The sequence below is a fragment of the Vulpes lagopus genome, chromosome 10, assembly GCF_018345385.1.
Source record: "Vulpes lagopus strain Blue_001 chromosome 10, ASM1834538v1, whole genome shotgun sequence".
NCBI lineage: Eukaryota > Metazoa > Chordata > Mammalia > Carnivora > Canidae > Vulpes > Vulpes lagopus.
In genome coordinates this window covers 71,758,173-71,770,439 of record NC_054833.1, presented here as the reverse complement: position 1 = coordinate 71,770,439, position 12,267 = coordinate 71,758,173, and the positions used below count along the sequence as shown (strand labels likewise).

Genomic DNA, 12,267 nt, shown 5'->3' with positions numbered 1-12,267 from the left:
CAACAAAAAATACTCATTTGATTCTGTAGAATTAAAGTACCCCATCGCATCATCTTCATCACCAACCACCACCACACCCTCAAAACATACATAAAAGAGCTCTGTATTGTTTTAACAACTTTCCAGGTGCCTTTCACACATTCTTTTTTAATAGTAGAATTAAGTAATTTTTCCAGATAAGGAGCAACCACCCTTAGTGGTATGAAAGTGGTTTCCAAGTTAATGCAGATTACTATTTGTTTTCTCTTGGTCATTCAATACATTTTATTAGAATTCTACTTTAGGAAGACACAGTCCCAAGCATTATACACGACAGAAGTACAGAGTGGGGAGGAGATGAGGATGGGCTACCTCTGAGGCTATAGGCCAGTATTCCCACAGAATCTAATGACTGAAGTGGGAGATGGAACAAATGAAAACATAAATGCAGTCTAAAATCAATCACGTCACAATACCATCTTCTGGAGATCAGGCAGAGGATAGAAGTATGAATTTTGATGTGACAACTCTGACTTGGCTATTTTGACATGGACAATTTTAGCAAGATTCAAGGAATAAATCATTATATTCCTAGCTTTTAAAAATTTAATATAATCAATTGTTTTAATTATGTGAACAGATAGTCTGCCCTGAACCAAAACAGCAATATGAAATTAGTTACATGCTCATTAACACCTTGCTTTGGCTCAGAAGCTGAGTTTCAAATGTCACATTTAGGAAATTCATTATTTTTGAGCAGTTTTTCATCATCAGAAGCTGACCTATATTAGAAAGCCAACATAAAGAACATGAGCAGTATGGCCCCTGCTCACATGGAGCTTATAGTCTCTAGTGGAATCCAACAAAGCAGCATATAAAGAAGTAATTATAAAGAGCTTAAAATGCCTGAAGGAAAAAGAGAGAGATATAATAGAAGAATGTCATCTAGTGTGGGACTCAAAGAGAAGTAATAATGAGCTGAGATGTAATGGATATCCTGGGAGATGAGGAGAAAGTAGCCTGGGTAAAGGATTAGCATGTGCAAAGGTCCTGTAGAGGAAAGGGGTTGGTCTCATTTCTGCAGCTTCATAAATAGGGAAATCTCTCCAATATTCCTTTATTCCTGGGCAAAGAATAGCACTAGGTGGTTCATCAGCAGTATCTGTTAACACCATGTCTGGGGCCTCTCGATCTGAGTTTTCCTGGAAGCGTGCCATTATATGCTACCGTCAAGTATGAATGAAAATTGACCAGATGGGGATGCCTGGGTGGCTCAGCGGTTGAGTGTCTGCCTTCGGCCCAGGGCGTGACCCTGGAGTCCTGGGATTGAGTCCCACATCAGGCTCCCTGCATGGAGTCTGCTTCTCCCTCGGCCTGTGTCTCTGCCTCTCTCTCTGTGTATAAGAAAGGAAAGAAAGGAAAGAAAGGAAAGAAAGGAAAGAAAGGAAAGAAAGAAAGAGAAAGAAAGAAAACAAAAGAAAAGAAAGAAAAGAAAAGAAAAGAAAAGAAAAGAAAAGAAAAGAAAAGAAAAGAAAAGAAAAGAAAAAAGAAAGAAAGAAAATTGACCAGATGGGCTCCATTTTCTGTAGTAAGAAGCCTGCTCCAAATCAGTAAAGGGACACATTCAGAACCCTCAGAGCCTTTCAGATCAGGAAGAGAGGTGTAGGTTCCACCAGGCCCAAACCCTTTAATAAAAACTACAGCATATATCCTTTTAGAACTCACAAAGGATTTTAAAATGCACTATCAAATCACATTTTATTGAACTCAAGAGTCACAAGGGTGCTCTGAGCCTCATCTAAGGTTTGAAGGAGTCAGCCTAAAATTACCAAGATTTTTCTAGAACTAGGATTCTATGAAAACCTGTAGTAAAAGAGAGCTCTGCTCTTATATTATTCCTTCTCTACTGCAAGCCACACTATACTGAAATTACAGTATACCTAATTTTCAAACCGACCTCCAGTATTACTGGACAGGACAATAAAATGGTATTGATTTGTGATGCTAGCCTAGAGATTAAATTCTTAGGGAAAACATAATCAGGAATAGAATTTCTAGACAATATGCATTTACTATGATGTTTTTATATGCTGATGCAATAATAACAAAACCTCTGCTCTCAAAAAACTGACACTAATGATTAAAATGTAAAAATACCCATAAAGCACTTAAAAGACATGCTAGCCCATTTTAAGTACTTAAATCTAAGACTGCTGATCCACTTTCTATGAAATGACATCTGTCCTCATTCAGGATGATAAGAGTCTTTTGCTGCTAAAGACTCTGTGTAAAAGCTTCATTCAAATAACATTTCTTTCCATATAAACCAAGAAAGATGAGCTCTCTTTACTTAAGAACAGGTAGGAAAAGAGCAAGATCAGTTTATAAATATTCTGGATAATTCCAAGAAATCAATTCAAGTTTCTTGTTACAGATACAAAAAGAAAATCTTTAATGCTTAAAAAACTGACCAGAGTAGGAATCGCACAATACCCTTTAAAAATAGTATGATTCACTCACTGGATCCCAATCCCAACGCAAATGAATATAAAGAAGCTCAGAAAAATGGGAAGAATAAAAGTGAGTAATCAAAAACTTTTTTGATGATAGCAGTGAATTCTTCTTCTGTAAGTCTAATTGACTTACAAGATTTCAATTAAAAAAAAAAAACTGCCTGGGACACCTGGGTGGCTAAGCGGGTGAGCGTCTGCCTTTGGCTCAGATCATGATCCCAGAATCTGGGACCCAGTCCCGCATCCGGCTCCCTGCGAGGAGCCTATTGTCCCTCTGCCTGTGTCTCTCCCTCTCCCCCTGCCCCCCGTGGCTCTCATGAATAAATAAATAAATCTAAAAAAAAAAAAAAAAAGTACTGCCTTTCTTCCTATAAGAGGATTGCTTTCACAGGTCAATCTTATAGATGCTACTTTACATTGAAAACAAAAAAATCAGGGAAATTTTATAGAGTCTTACCATTCTTTGGTTTACAAAAGTGTATCTGTACTTCCTGAATGAGGGAGAAGTAACAGAAACAAAACACAACTCTGTGGATCTGAACAGGGCCTAGCTACAAACAGAGGGATATCATAACTATTTTCCAAGATGTTAAACTCCTAGAAACCTATTGTCTGAAGATGCAGAAACCCTCTTAAATTGTCAAGGACATCTTTTGAAATATGGGTATATATGGGAAGAATATACAATTAAATTTTGAATAGTGAAGAGACATAAAAATAGACCATGTTAATAATCACAAGTATGATCAGAATAGGATGGCTTTTGGCCAAAGGCCACTGTCAGATTTACATGATAAAAACCAACTGGATGATGGTTAAAATCAATGAGAAGAGTCTGAATACGATACTTTGAGTATCTGGTTATTTTTGCTGAAGAAACCATCACACACACAGGGAGTTACTTTATGTACACCTGAAAGGAATCAAAGCTTTTGATTTCTGAAGTAGGAAATACAAAATGTTGATAAGTTAAAGAACTAAGAAAAATTGAAAAGAAAAATATGTAATTAAAAATATTTCCTGAAATCAGCTGCTCAAGAAATTTTAGGACTAGGGGCACCTGGGTGGCTCAGTGGTTGAGCGTCTGTCTTTGGTTTGGGTGGTGATCCTGGGGTCCTAGGATTGAGTCCCACATCAGGCTCCCCACTGGGGAGGAAACCAAACATAACAACAGAAGCTCTAATCTATGTTTAGTGCTGATCATCAGCACATATTAGATAATCAATAAGTAGTTAAATATAACTGAACACCGAACAACTCAAGGGTTAGGGGCATTAACCTCTGTGCCGTCAAAAATCAGCATATAACTTTTGACTCCCCCCCCCCCCAATTTAACTACTAGTAGCCTACTGTTGACTAGAAGCCTTACCAATAACACAAATAGTCAATTAACACCTATCTGTATGTTATGTATATCACATACTGTGGTCCTATAATAAGGTAAACTAGAGGAAAAAAATGTTATCAGGAAAATCAATAAAGGAGAGAAAATACATTTTACACCACTGTACTGCACTTATTTTTTAAAAAGTATATAAGTGGACCCATGAAATTCAAACTTGTGTTGCTCAAGGATCAACTGTAGTTGTTAAAAGAAAAATGAAGGTAACAAAGCAAGCAGCATTACTGGCTCGATACACAATCAGCAAGGGTGACCCTGAGCAATCATTTTAATCTCTGAGCCTCAGTTTCCTCATCCCTTAACCTGAGAGGAAACATCCTGCCTAAAGTATCAGAAAGATCTCTCAAAAAGTCTTCATCAAGCTCCTAACAATGCCTTTTTCAAATAAGGTCGTTGATGTGAAAGTGTTTAGAAAGGCATTAAATGCTAAAGAAATATATTGTAGGCTTTATGACAAAGGACTTCAGTAGGCTGTGAACTTATTTGAAGAACAAAAGAATACACAGGAATTCAGAACAAAAGCCTGGTCATAAATCAAGTTCCATTTCATAAATCTAGCAGAGCAGTTAAAAGTGAGTTGGAGTCATCCTGACCTGGGTTTGAATCCTGCCTTCCCCATCTACTAGCTACTGTAATCTTAGGCAAGCTATTTAACATTCTTAAACCTTAATGTTCTTAGTTAAAAAGCGCGGGGGGGGGGGGGGGGGTGTGGCATTTATCTCACAGAGCTGTGAAGGGTTAAATGAGTTAATGCACATAAAGTGCGTAATGCAGAGTTTAGCAGGCAGCAAGCATTCATATTCTGGCCAGAACTTCTATTAAACTGATTACATCTTGATGGAACACAGTTCCAGTCAAGGAGAGGGAACTCCAATCTATACAGAGCATCTGCAACATCTCATGCGTGGAGCTGGCACTTGCACTTAATTCTTTTTTTTTTTTTAAATATGATTTTATTTTATTTATTCGTGAGACATAGAGAGAGGCAGAGACACAGGCAGAGGAAGAAGCAGGCTCCATGCAGGGAACCTGACGCAGAACTCGATCCCGGGTCTCCAGGATCACACCCTGGGCTGAAGGTGGCACTAAACCGCTGAGCCACCTGGGCTGCCCTTAATTCTTATTATTAAGCAAAGGAAGTTTGAGGCCCATCAGTGGGAGTGCCAGAAGTCACACACAGGACTCCAGATTCCAAGGACCTCTCTCTTTCCACTGCAGGTAAAGTCTACTTTAAAATGTCCCTTGTCACCAACATCACAGTCTTCTCTTTTTAGTATTTCTCACAGCCTACCATCCACCTAGAAGACTAAACTCATTCCAAGACCTCCCCTCCAGAGACTGAAAGAACTGTCAAAAAGATGACTGAAACGCCCAGGCCTTACCCACATTCCAACCCACAACTAACACAATTGCTGCAGGTGTGGATAGGACAGTTCTGGTGGTCACTGACTAGGGCCCAATCCACGTGCACATGCAATCTCCTTGAGGCCTAAGACACACACTGAGCCAGGGAAAGGAACTCTGCTTCCCTTCCAGTCTCATGACTAGGGACTGCACCCAAAGGAACTTTGGAAGTCACTTGCAGCAGTTGCTCCCAGTCCCCCCTGCCTTACTGAGACCCACAATAACTGCTCTGATGAAAGCATCACAAGATACTATGCAGAGCTGATGGATTTTAGCCAAAAGGACAACATAATATAAATACAAAATCTGCTATTTTTTTCCTGTCAGCAAGTCAGAATTATGGCTTTTCTATATGCCATTCCTGCCACACAGAATAACTCACTTCTAACTATAGCAGCAATTCCAGGAATACCCAAGAACCGTAAGTGCTGCTTCATTTACAATAAACTTCTAGGGATGATCAAACAATCAATGCCACCTCGATGGGTCAGGGCTCTCTGTACTGCTCCCAATGAGCCTGCTTACCCTAAGAGTCAATTTCTGATCAAAGTGAATATAGTACTTTCCCTAATTAAAGCCAGTAAGTATTTTCCTAAAAGCCACATTGTATCAAGATGCTTTGCTACTTTTCTTCTTTTACCACTAATACATCTATGATGTTATTAGAGAACACAGAATATAGGGGTCAAGAATATGGTGGCAGGAGACCCTCCAAGCAGGGTGGGGAGAATGGCTTGTCTTCACTTTACGTGCTTTTCAATCATTCATTCCTCAAATACATATTAAACACAATCACAGTACAATCACAGTAAAACCTTGCATTTGTACGGTACTTTATAGCTTAAAAAGGGATTTCACATCTATAACCACATTCGAGTCTCAGAGCCCGTTTCACAGATGAGAAGATTCAGGTTCGGATATTCCCACGGTCAAGTAGCCAGTGAGTGGTGAGACTGGGCTCCGACACATTTCTCTGCCTCCAGCTTCACTGCCCTTTCTCACTTTGCCACATTTTCCTGATCAAGGCACTAGGCTTTGGTAGAATCTAAAGAAGCACCACAATTAAAATCTGAGCCCACCAAAAACTTACAGTCTATTAACAGCTGGCAAGATAAACAAGTGCGTGGGGACCTCCAGACAGCAGATGTGCAGGGACGCTAAGACAAGTAGGAGGAACAGCCTGGGTCAAGAAGAGAGGGTGTGAAGTGATCAAGGAGAATGGAATTTGTTCCCAGCTTTGAGGAAGACAGACGATTTTAAAAGACAGAAAGGAAGGGTGTGGCTGTTTTGGGAAAGGGCCAGGTGCAAAGAAAATCACGATGGATATGTAAAAAGGAGGGACAATGTAGGATAGAGGTAGACAGTGTGGAAAGGTAAGGAAAGGTCCAACTGAGGACAGAGTCCACATGCCAGCTTCCTCCTGCAGGCAACAAGAGAAATCGCTTGTAGAAGGAGCCCTGATCCAGCCCAGTTCTGCCAAGATCTGCCGGGTCTTAAGCAAGCCTCTAAAGTTTTCTGAGCTGAAATACTGTGTAATTAAAAAAAATTACTAGATGACCTCCAAGGTTCCTTAAAGAACAGAAGGTTTGAAACCATATTATACCACACCCTAACACAGCTAATTTTTTCATTAATTTGTATTTCCAAGATGACATGCTTCAACAATCTCCTGCTGATAATGCATCTGACAAAAGTTTGAGGGTAACCGTAATTTAATGGAATACACAGGAAAAAATACTGAATCCCCCTACCCCTTGCTAACTTCTCCTAATTTATTTGTGTGTCTACACTGCATATTAACCTACCCTCTCTGTGTTATGCACTAAGCTCTTTTAGGGCAAAAACCCATTTGATATTTTTCTTGTAATTCTTTAACCACTCAGGGTTCTTGGGGCAAACAACAGAAACCAGTTCCACTTACCTTAGCATAAAAATGAATTAAGAGAAAAATAACACAGAACAGTCTTATCAGGACACCATTCTAGTCTGGCTACCACTGGTCACCAGCCATTACCACACTGGACTCCTGGCTCTGCTGCTTCCATGAAAGATCTCAAGCCACCCCTACATGTTTGCACCATTCCCTCCAGATTCAAAGTCCTGGGACACAGGGCTCCAAGAGGCTGCACTGAGTTCATGTGTCTGCCATTTATTTCAATGTTCACAGTGACAACACAGGATCACTCTAGAAATGGAGTTCAGAGCTAAACAATCCCAAAAATGGCAAATTTCACTTCAGTCTATACTCTCAAAGAACTTAGCTATTACCTCAAAAGACAGAGGATGTTAAGGGAGAAAAATAAGAAATCTCAAGAAAAATAGTCCTTCTTAGACCTCTCCTCAACCAAGAAACTATAATCAGTTTTTATGTTTAGCTCTGAAATACTTGCCAACCAAGTCTTCAATCTTAAACTGCAGGCAGAGCTCCTCAGTGGACCATATTTGTACAAACTAACAATAGATGACTTTTCTCTGTAGATTTGTGTGTTTCTTCATCAATATTATGAGGTTGGAATCTTAGCTATTTTCAGGTTTAATATTAAAAATTCTTTCTATCACCTTTGGCCATCTGCAATTGTATGTAAGCATTATGGTGTCCTTTTATAAACTGTATTCACCATTTTGAACTCCTTTTGGAAAGAGTCTATAATTTCAAGGTGGAGTAATGAATCCTGGAGTTTAAATTGTACATTTCCTCATTGGCAAAACTTTGTAACTCAGGAAAAAGCTAAATCATAATTATTGTCTACTTAAACAGCATCACTTGGCATTTACTTAGAAGCATTTTTTTTTAAGAGTTTATTTATTTGTTCATGAGAAACACTCAGAGAGAGGCAGAGACACAGGTGAGGGAGAAGCAGGCTCCCCACAGGGAGCCTGATATGGGACTCAATCCCAGAACCCCGGGATCACGACTTGAGCCAAAGGCAGATGCTCAACCACTGAGCCACCCAGGCGCCCCAAATTTAATACATTTTTAAAATGCTAAACAAGGGGATCCCTGGGTGGCGCAGTGGTTTGGCGCCTGCCTTTGGCCCAGGGCGCGATCCTGGAGACCCGGGATCGAATCCCACATCGGGCTCCCGGTGCATGGAGCCTGCTTCTCCCTCTGCCTGTGTCTCTGCCTCTCTCTCTCACTGTGTTCCTATCATTCATAATTAATTAATTAATTAATTAATTAATTAAAATGCTAAACAAGACCCTCAAAATAGATTTCACAATCCACTAATGAATAACAAACCAGTTTTAAAAACACTGGTTTAAAGGACTCTATAAGATTATCAATAATATTTACTTTATATTCACTATTTATATTCTTTTTTTCTTTTTAAGATTTGAGAGCAAGAGAGAGAAGAGAAAGAGTGCACAAGCAGGAGGAGGGGCAGAGGGAGATGAAAATAGAATCCTCAAGCAGAGTCTCCACTGAGCGCAGATCCCAGTGCGTGGCTCAATCCCAGAACCTCGAGATCATGACCTGAACCAAAATCAAGAGTTGGACACTTAACAGACTAAGCTATCCAGGCTCCCCTTACTGTTTATATTCAATGGGTATACCTTCCCCAGATGAACATAAAACACTGAAATGTATTTTATCTGAAATTACTCTGACTCCCAGAAAATCATTCCTCTTTCCCACAGTGTATAGCCGATGATGTTCTAAACGCAAATGGCCATGCTGAGATCAACTGTATGATGCCACACTCCTAGTCTTTGTTTCATAACATAATTTCTTCCAGAAAGCTCTTCAGTTGGTTAAATCTATATAATGATGCCTGAGATTGAGAAAACACAGAAACTATATCCACAGAGCACAAACTATGCTTTAAATTTTGCCAATAACTACCATTCTTAAGACCCATGATATATTTATAAACCCACAATTTATTCCCACAGTCCCCAGTTTCTAACTTTACAATCACAGTAAAGTTGATCTTTGTAGGAATCCAAAGAATTCAAAATCCATTCTGCTTACTTCTCATCTATGCAAAATCTTTCAATGTATCTCATGTAGATAACCACTGTGAATGGATAGAAGAGTTCAGTGTATGGCCACCATTGGGAATTTTTGGGGAGTGGGAGTTACATAGGTCTTGGAGGTTTAGATGATAGGTGGTATTCAGTTAGGAGTCCTTTGTAACAACTTTAATTACATTTCTCCATCGGTGAACTAAAAAAGATAAACAGATACAGCTACTTTTTCTCAAGATAAATGCTCAGTTAATACTCTGCACACAAGAAGTCAGAACCTCAGTGAAACACTTTTTTGTACCCTTGTCCCAAACACATCCACAGCATGTCTCTAACCATAATTCTTTTATCAAATAGCCTTTGTCTAATAGACAACACTTGAATTTAACCCAATTGTCATCCATCTCACTGCAAACTACTTACCAGTGCCTGGTATTTATTTATTTATTTTTTAAAAAAAGATTTACTTACTTGAGAGAGAGAGAGAGAGAGAGAGAGAGAGCACGTACAAGTGGCGGGGAGAGGCAGAGGAAGAGAATCTCCAACACACTCCCCACTGAGCCCAGAGTCCAACAGGGAGCTCAACCCCACGACCCTGAGATCATGATCCCAGCTGAAATCAAGAGCCAGATGCCTAACCAAGTGAACTACCCTGGTACCTCCATTCACCACATTTAATTTTCCTGCTGGAGAGGGGGAGGAGAGCAGTACAGACACCAGCTATGGAGTTTCTTACATCTCTCCTTTCAAGGGAATAAATATGTAGAAAGACAGGAGAGGAGGATAATTTGCTAAGACTACTATATAGAGAAGTATTATGGTAGGATGCTGACAACTAATTGGACTAAATAGACAAATATAAACATAATAACAAGTAAGAGGAATAACTCACTCTTGTACATCATTCATGAAGTCATTATAAACGAACAAACCTCATCATGAAAAGACTATGATACACAGCTCTGTGGGAAGAAAAGAATACAAGAAAAGATTGATTGCCAAAGAAGAATTAACAATCCAAGATTGTGGCAAGGTAATAACACATGATTGATTGCACACAAGACACACACATCCAACCAAGGCAAAAGAGCACGTTCAGAGAAGGTGTGAGGTAGGGGCTGGCGTAGTTCGTCCAATCCAGAAGGCTTCATGGAAACACTAGCTTGTGAAGATAAACATTCAGGTCAAGAAGACTTGAGCCAGAACAATGGCCCTGACACTTAATAGCTGGGTTCAAGTTACTTTTTAATTTTCTGTGATTTGTTTTCTCATTTGAAAATAAGGACAATAGTAATTATTTTTCAGGATTGTTTTAAACTCTGTGAGAGATATATAGTTCTAGTAGAACTGGCCCACAGTAGACATGTAATAGTATAATGATTATGGAGGAGGTGGGATTTGAAGTGGGCCATTCAAGGTGGGGAAGATACAAACAGGATGAGAACAGGAGCTGACTAAGAGGAACATTCCAAATAACGAAAACAAGAAGAAACAGCAAAAGAAGGAAAGGGGGAATCCCCCTTGGGAGACTAAACAAAAAGTCTGTGTAGAGCAGAAAGAAATGAGGAAAGGAAGAAAGCTGCTGTGGATTTACAATGGACCACAAATGCCAACTAAAGAGTCTGGACTTTCCTCTGAAGAGACAATGCCCAAGAAGAACTCAAATCCCCAGTCTCATGAATTTCTCTGAAGCAAGAAAGTCCCCTGGCATGTGAATGTTCTGTGAGGGTGGCGGAGGTCAGACACAAGGAGTGATAAGAAAAGGCATGAAATTCATTTCAAAAAGTAATATTCTCATTTTAAACAACTTTAAATGAATCAGTCAGTCCTTCATGGATATATAGGCACTGGACACTGGTCTTCCCACCTCTCTTATCTTAGTGTGAACATCCAGGACAATAAAAGCTGACAAAATAGCCCCAAATATTGTTACTGGTAAGAGCTAGTTTGAATATTCATTTGGAAGATCCCGGCCATACCTTCACTTACTAAGAGTATGCACGTGTATGCACATACACACGAAACTTTTTTTAAAAAAAGAGAGAGGGGGGATCCCTGGGTGGCTCAGTGGTTTGGCGCCTGCCTTTGGCCCAAGGCACGATCCTGGAATCCCGGGATCGAGTCCCGCGTTGGGCTCCCAGCATGGAGCCTGCTTCTCCCTCTACCTGTGTCTCTGCCTCTCTCTCTCTCTGTGTCATTCATAAATAAATAAATAAATAAATAAATAAATAAATAAATAAATAAATAAATAAATAAATAAATCTAAAAAAGAGAGAGAGAAGCTAGAGGTTTTCTTCTGCGAATTACACTGCGAATGAGTCAGAAAAAACTTTCCTATTGCTTGTGTCCTCATGGCCGAAAGCCTGGCTGGGACATTTACTAACAGCACTGGGGGAATCAACATTCTGCTGTGGTGATTCACCCTTCTCTGTGGGTACAGTCCGAGGGAAGAGTTCATAGGGCTACCCTTGGGAGTCACTCTGAATTATTTTTGTAACATCTTGTCCTTGGATAAAAGGGAACACAGAGTCAGAAATAGGAGGCCAGGAGGTCATCTATTACTCAGTGGAGTTGTTTATGCAGTCTTGTTTCCCTATTATCCAGAATTCAGTGTTTTGGATAACTGACAGGCATAAGGTACCCATGTTTCCAGAGAGCTAAATATAGATTTCACAAAAATCACACTGAATAGAATTTATCTGCCTTTGATAACGCAGAAGACTATATCAGACCTTCCCAAGCCTTAGAATCATGATTTTGACCAATTTTCATTTCACAAAACTATAAAGGGTGGAATGGGGCAAGGGGAATCCAGTTAATGGAATTTGCATAAACAAGGTCCCTTGTACTATCATCCATTTACAGTTTCATGAGCTTGCATGAATGTTTTATCAGCTCACAGAACTCTCTGATGTGTGTTCAGCCAAGTGTTCCCTGAACATTTCTGGTCTTTGCCAAAAGAAATGTGTTCATCCAATGCATTATTACACCTATACACAT

General features: G+C 39.7%; 1 protein-coding gene across 2 annotated transcripts in view; it reads right to left on the bottom strand.

The window, feature by feature from the left end:
• The window catches only part of JAK1 (Janus kinase 1), a 125,819-nt gene that overhangs the window by 47,830 nt on the left and 65,722 nt on the right, over positions 1-12,267 (bottom strand). The window lies entirely within an intron of this gene.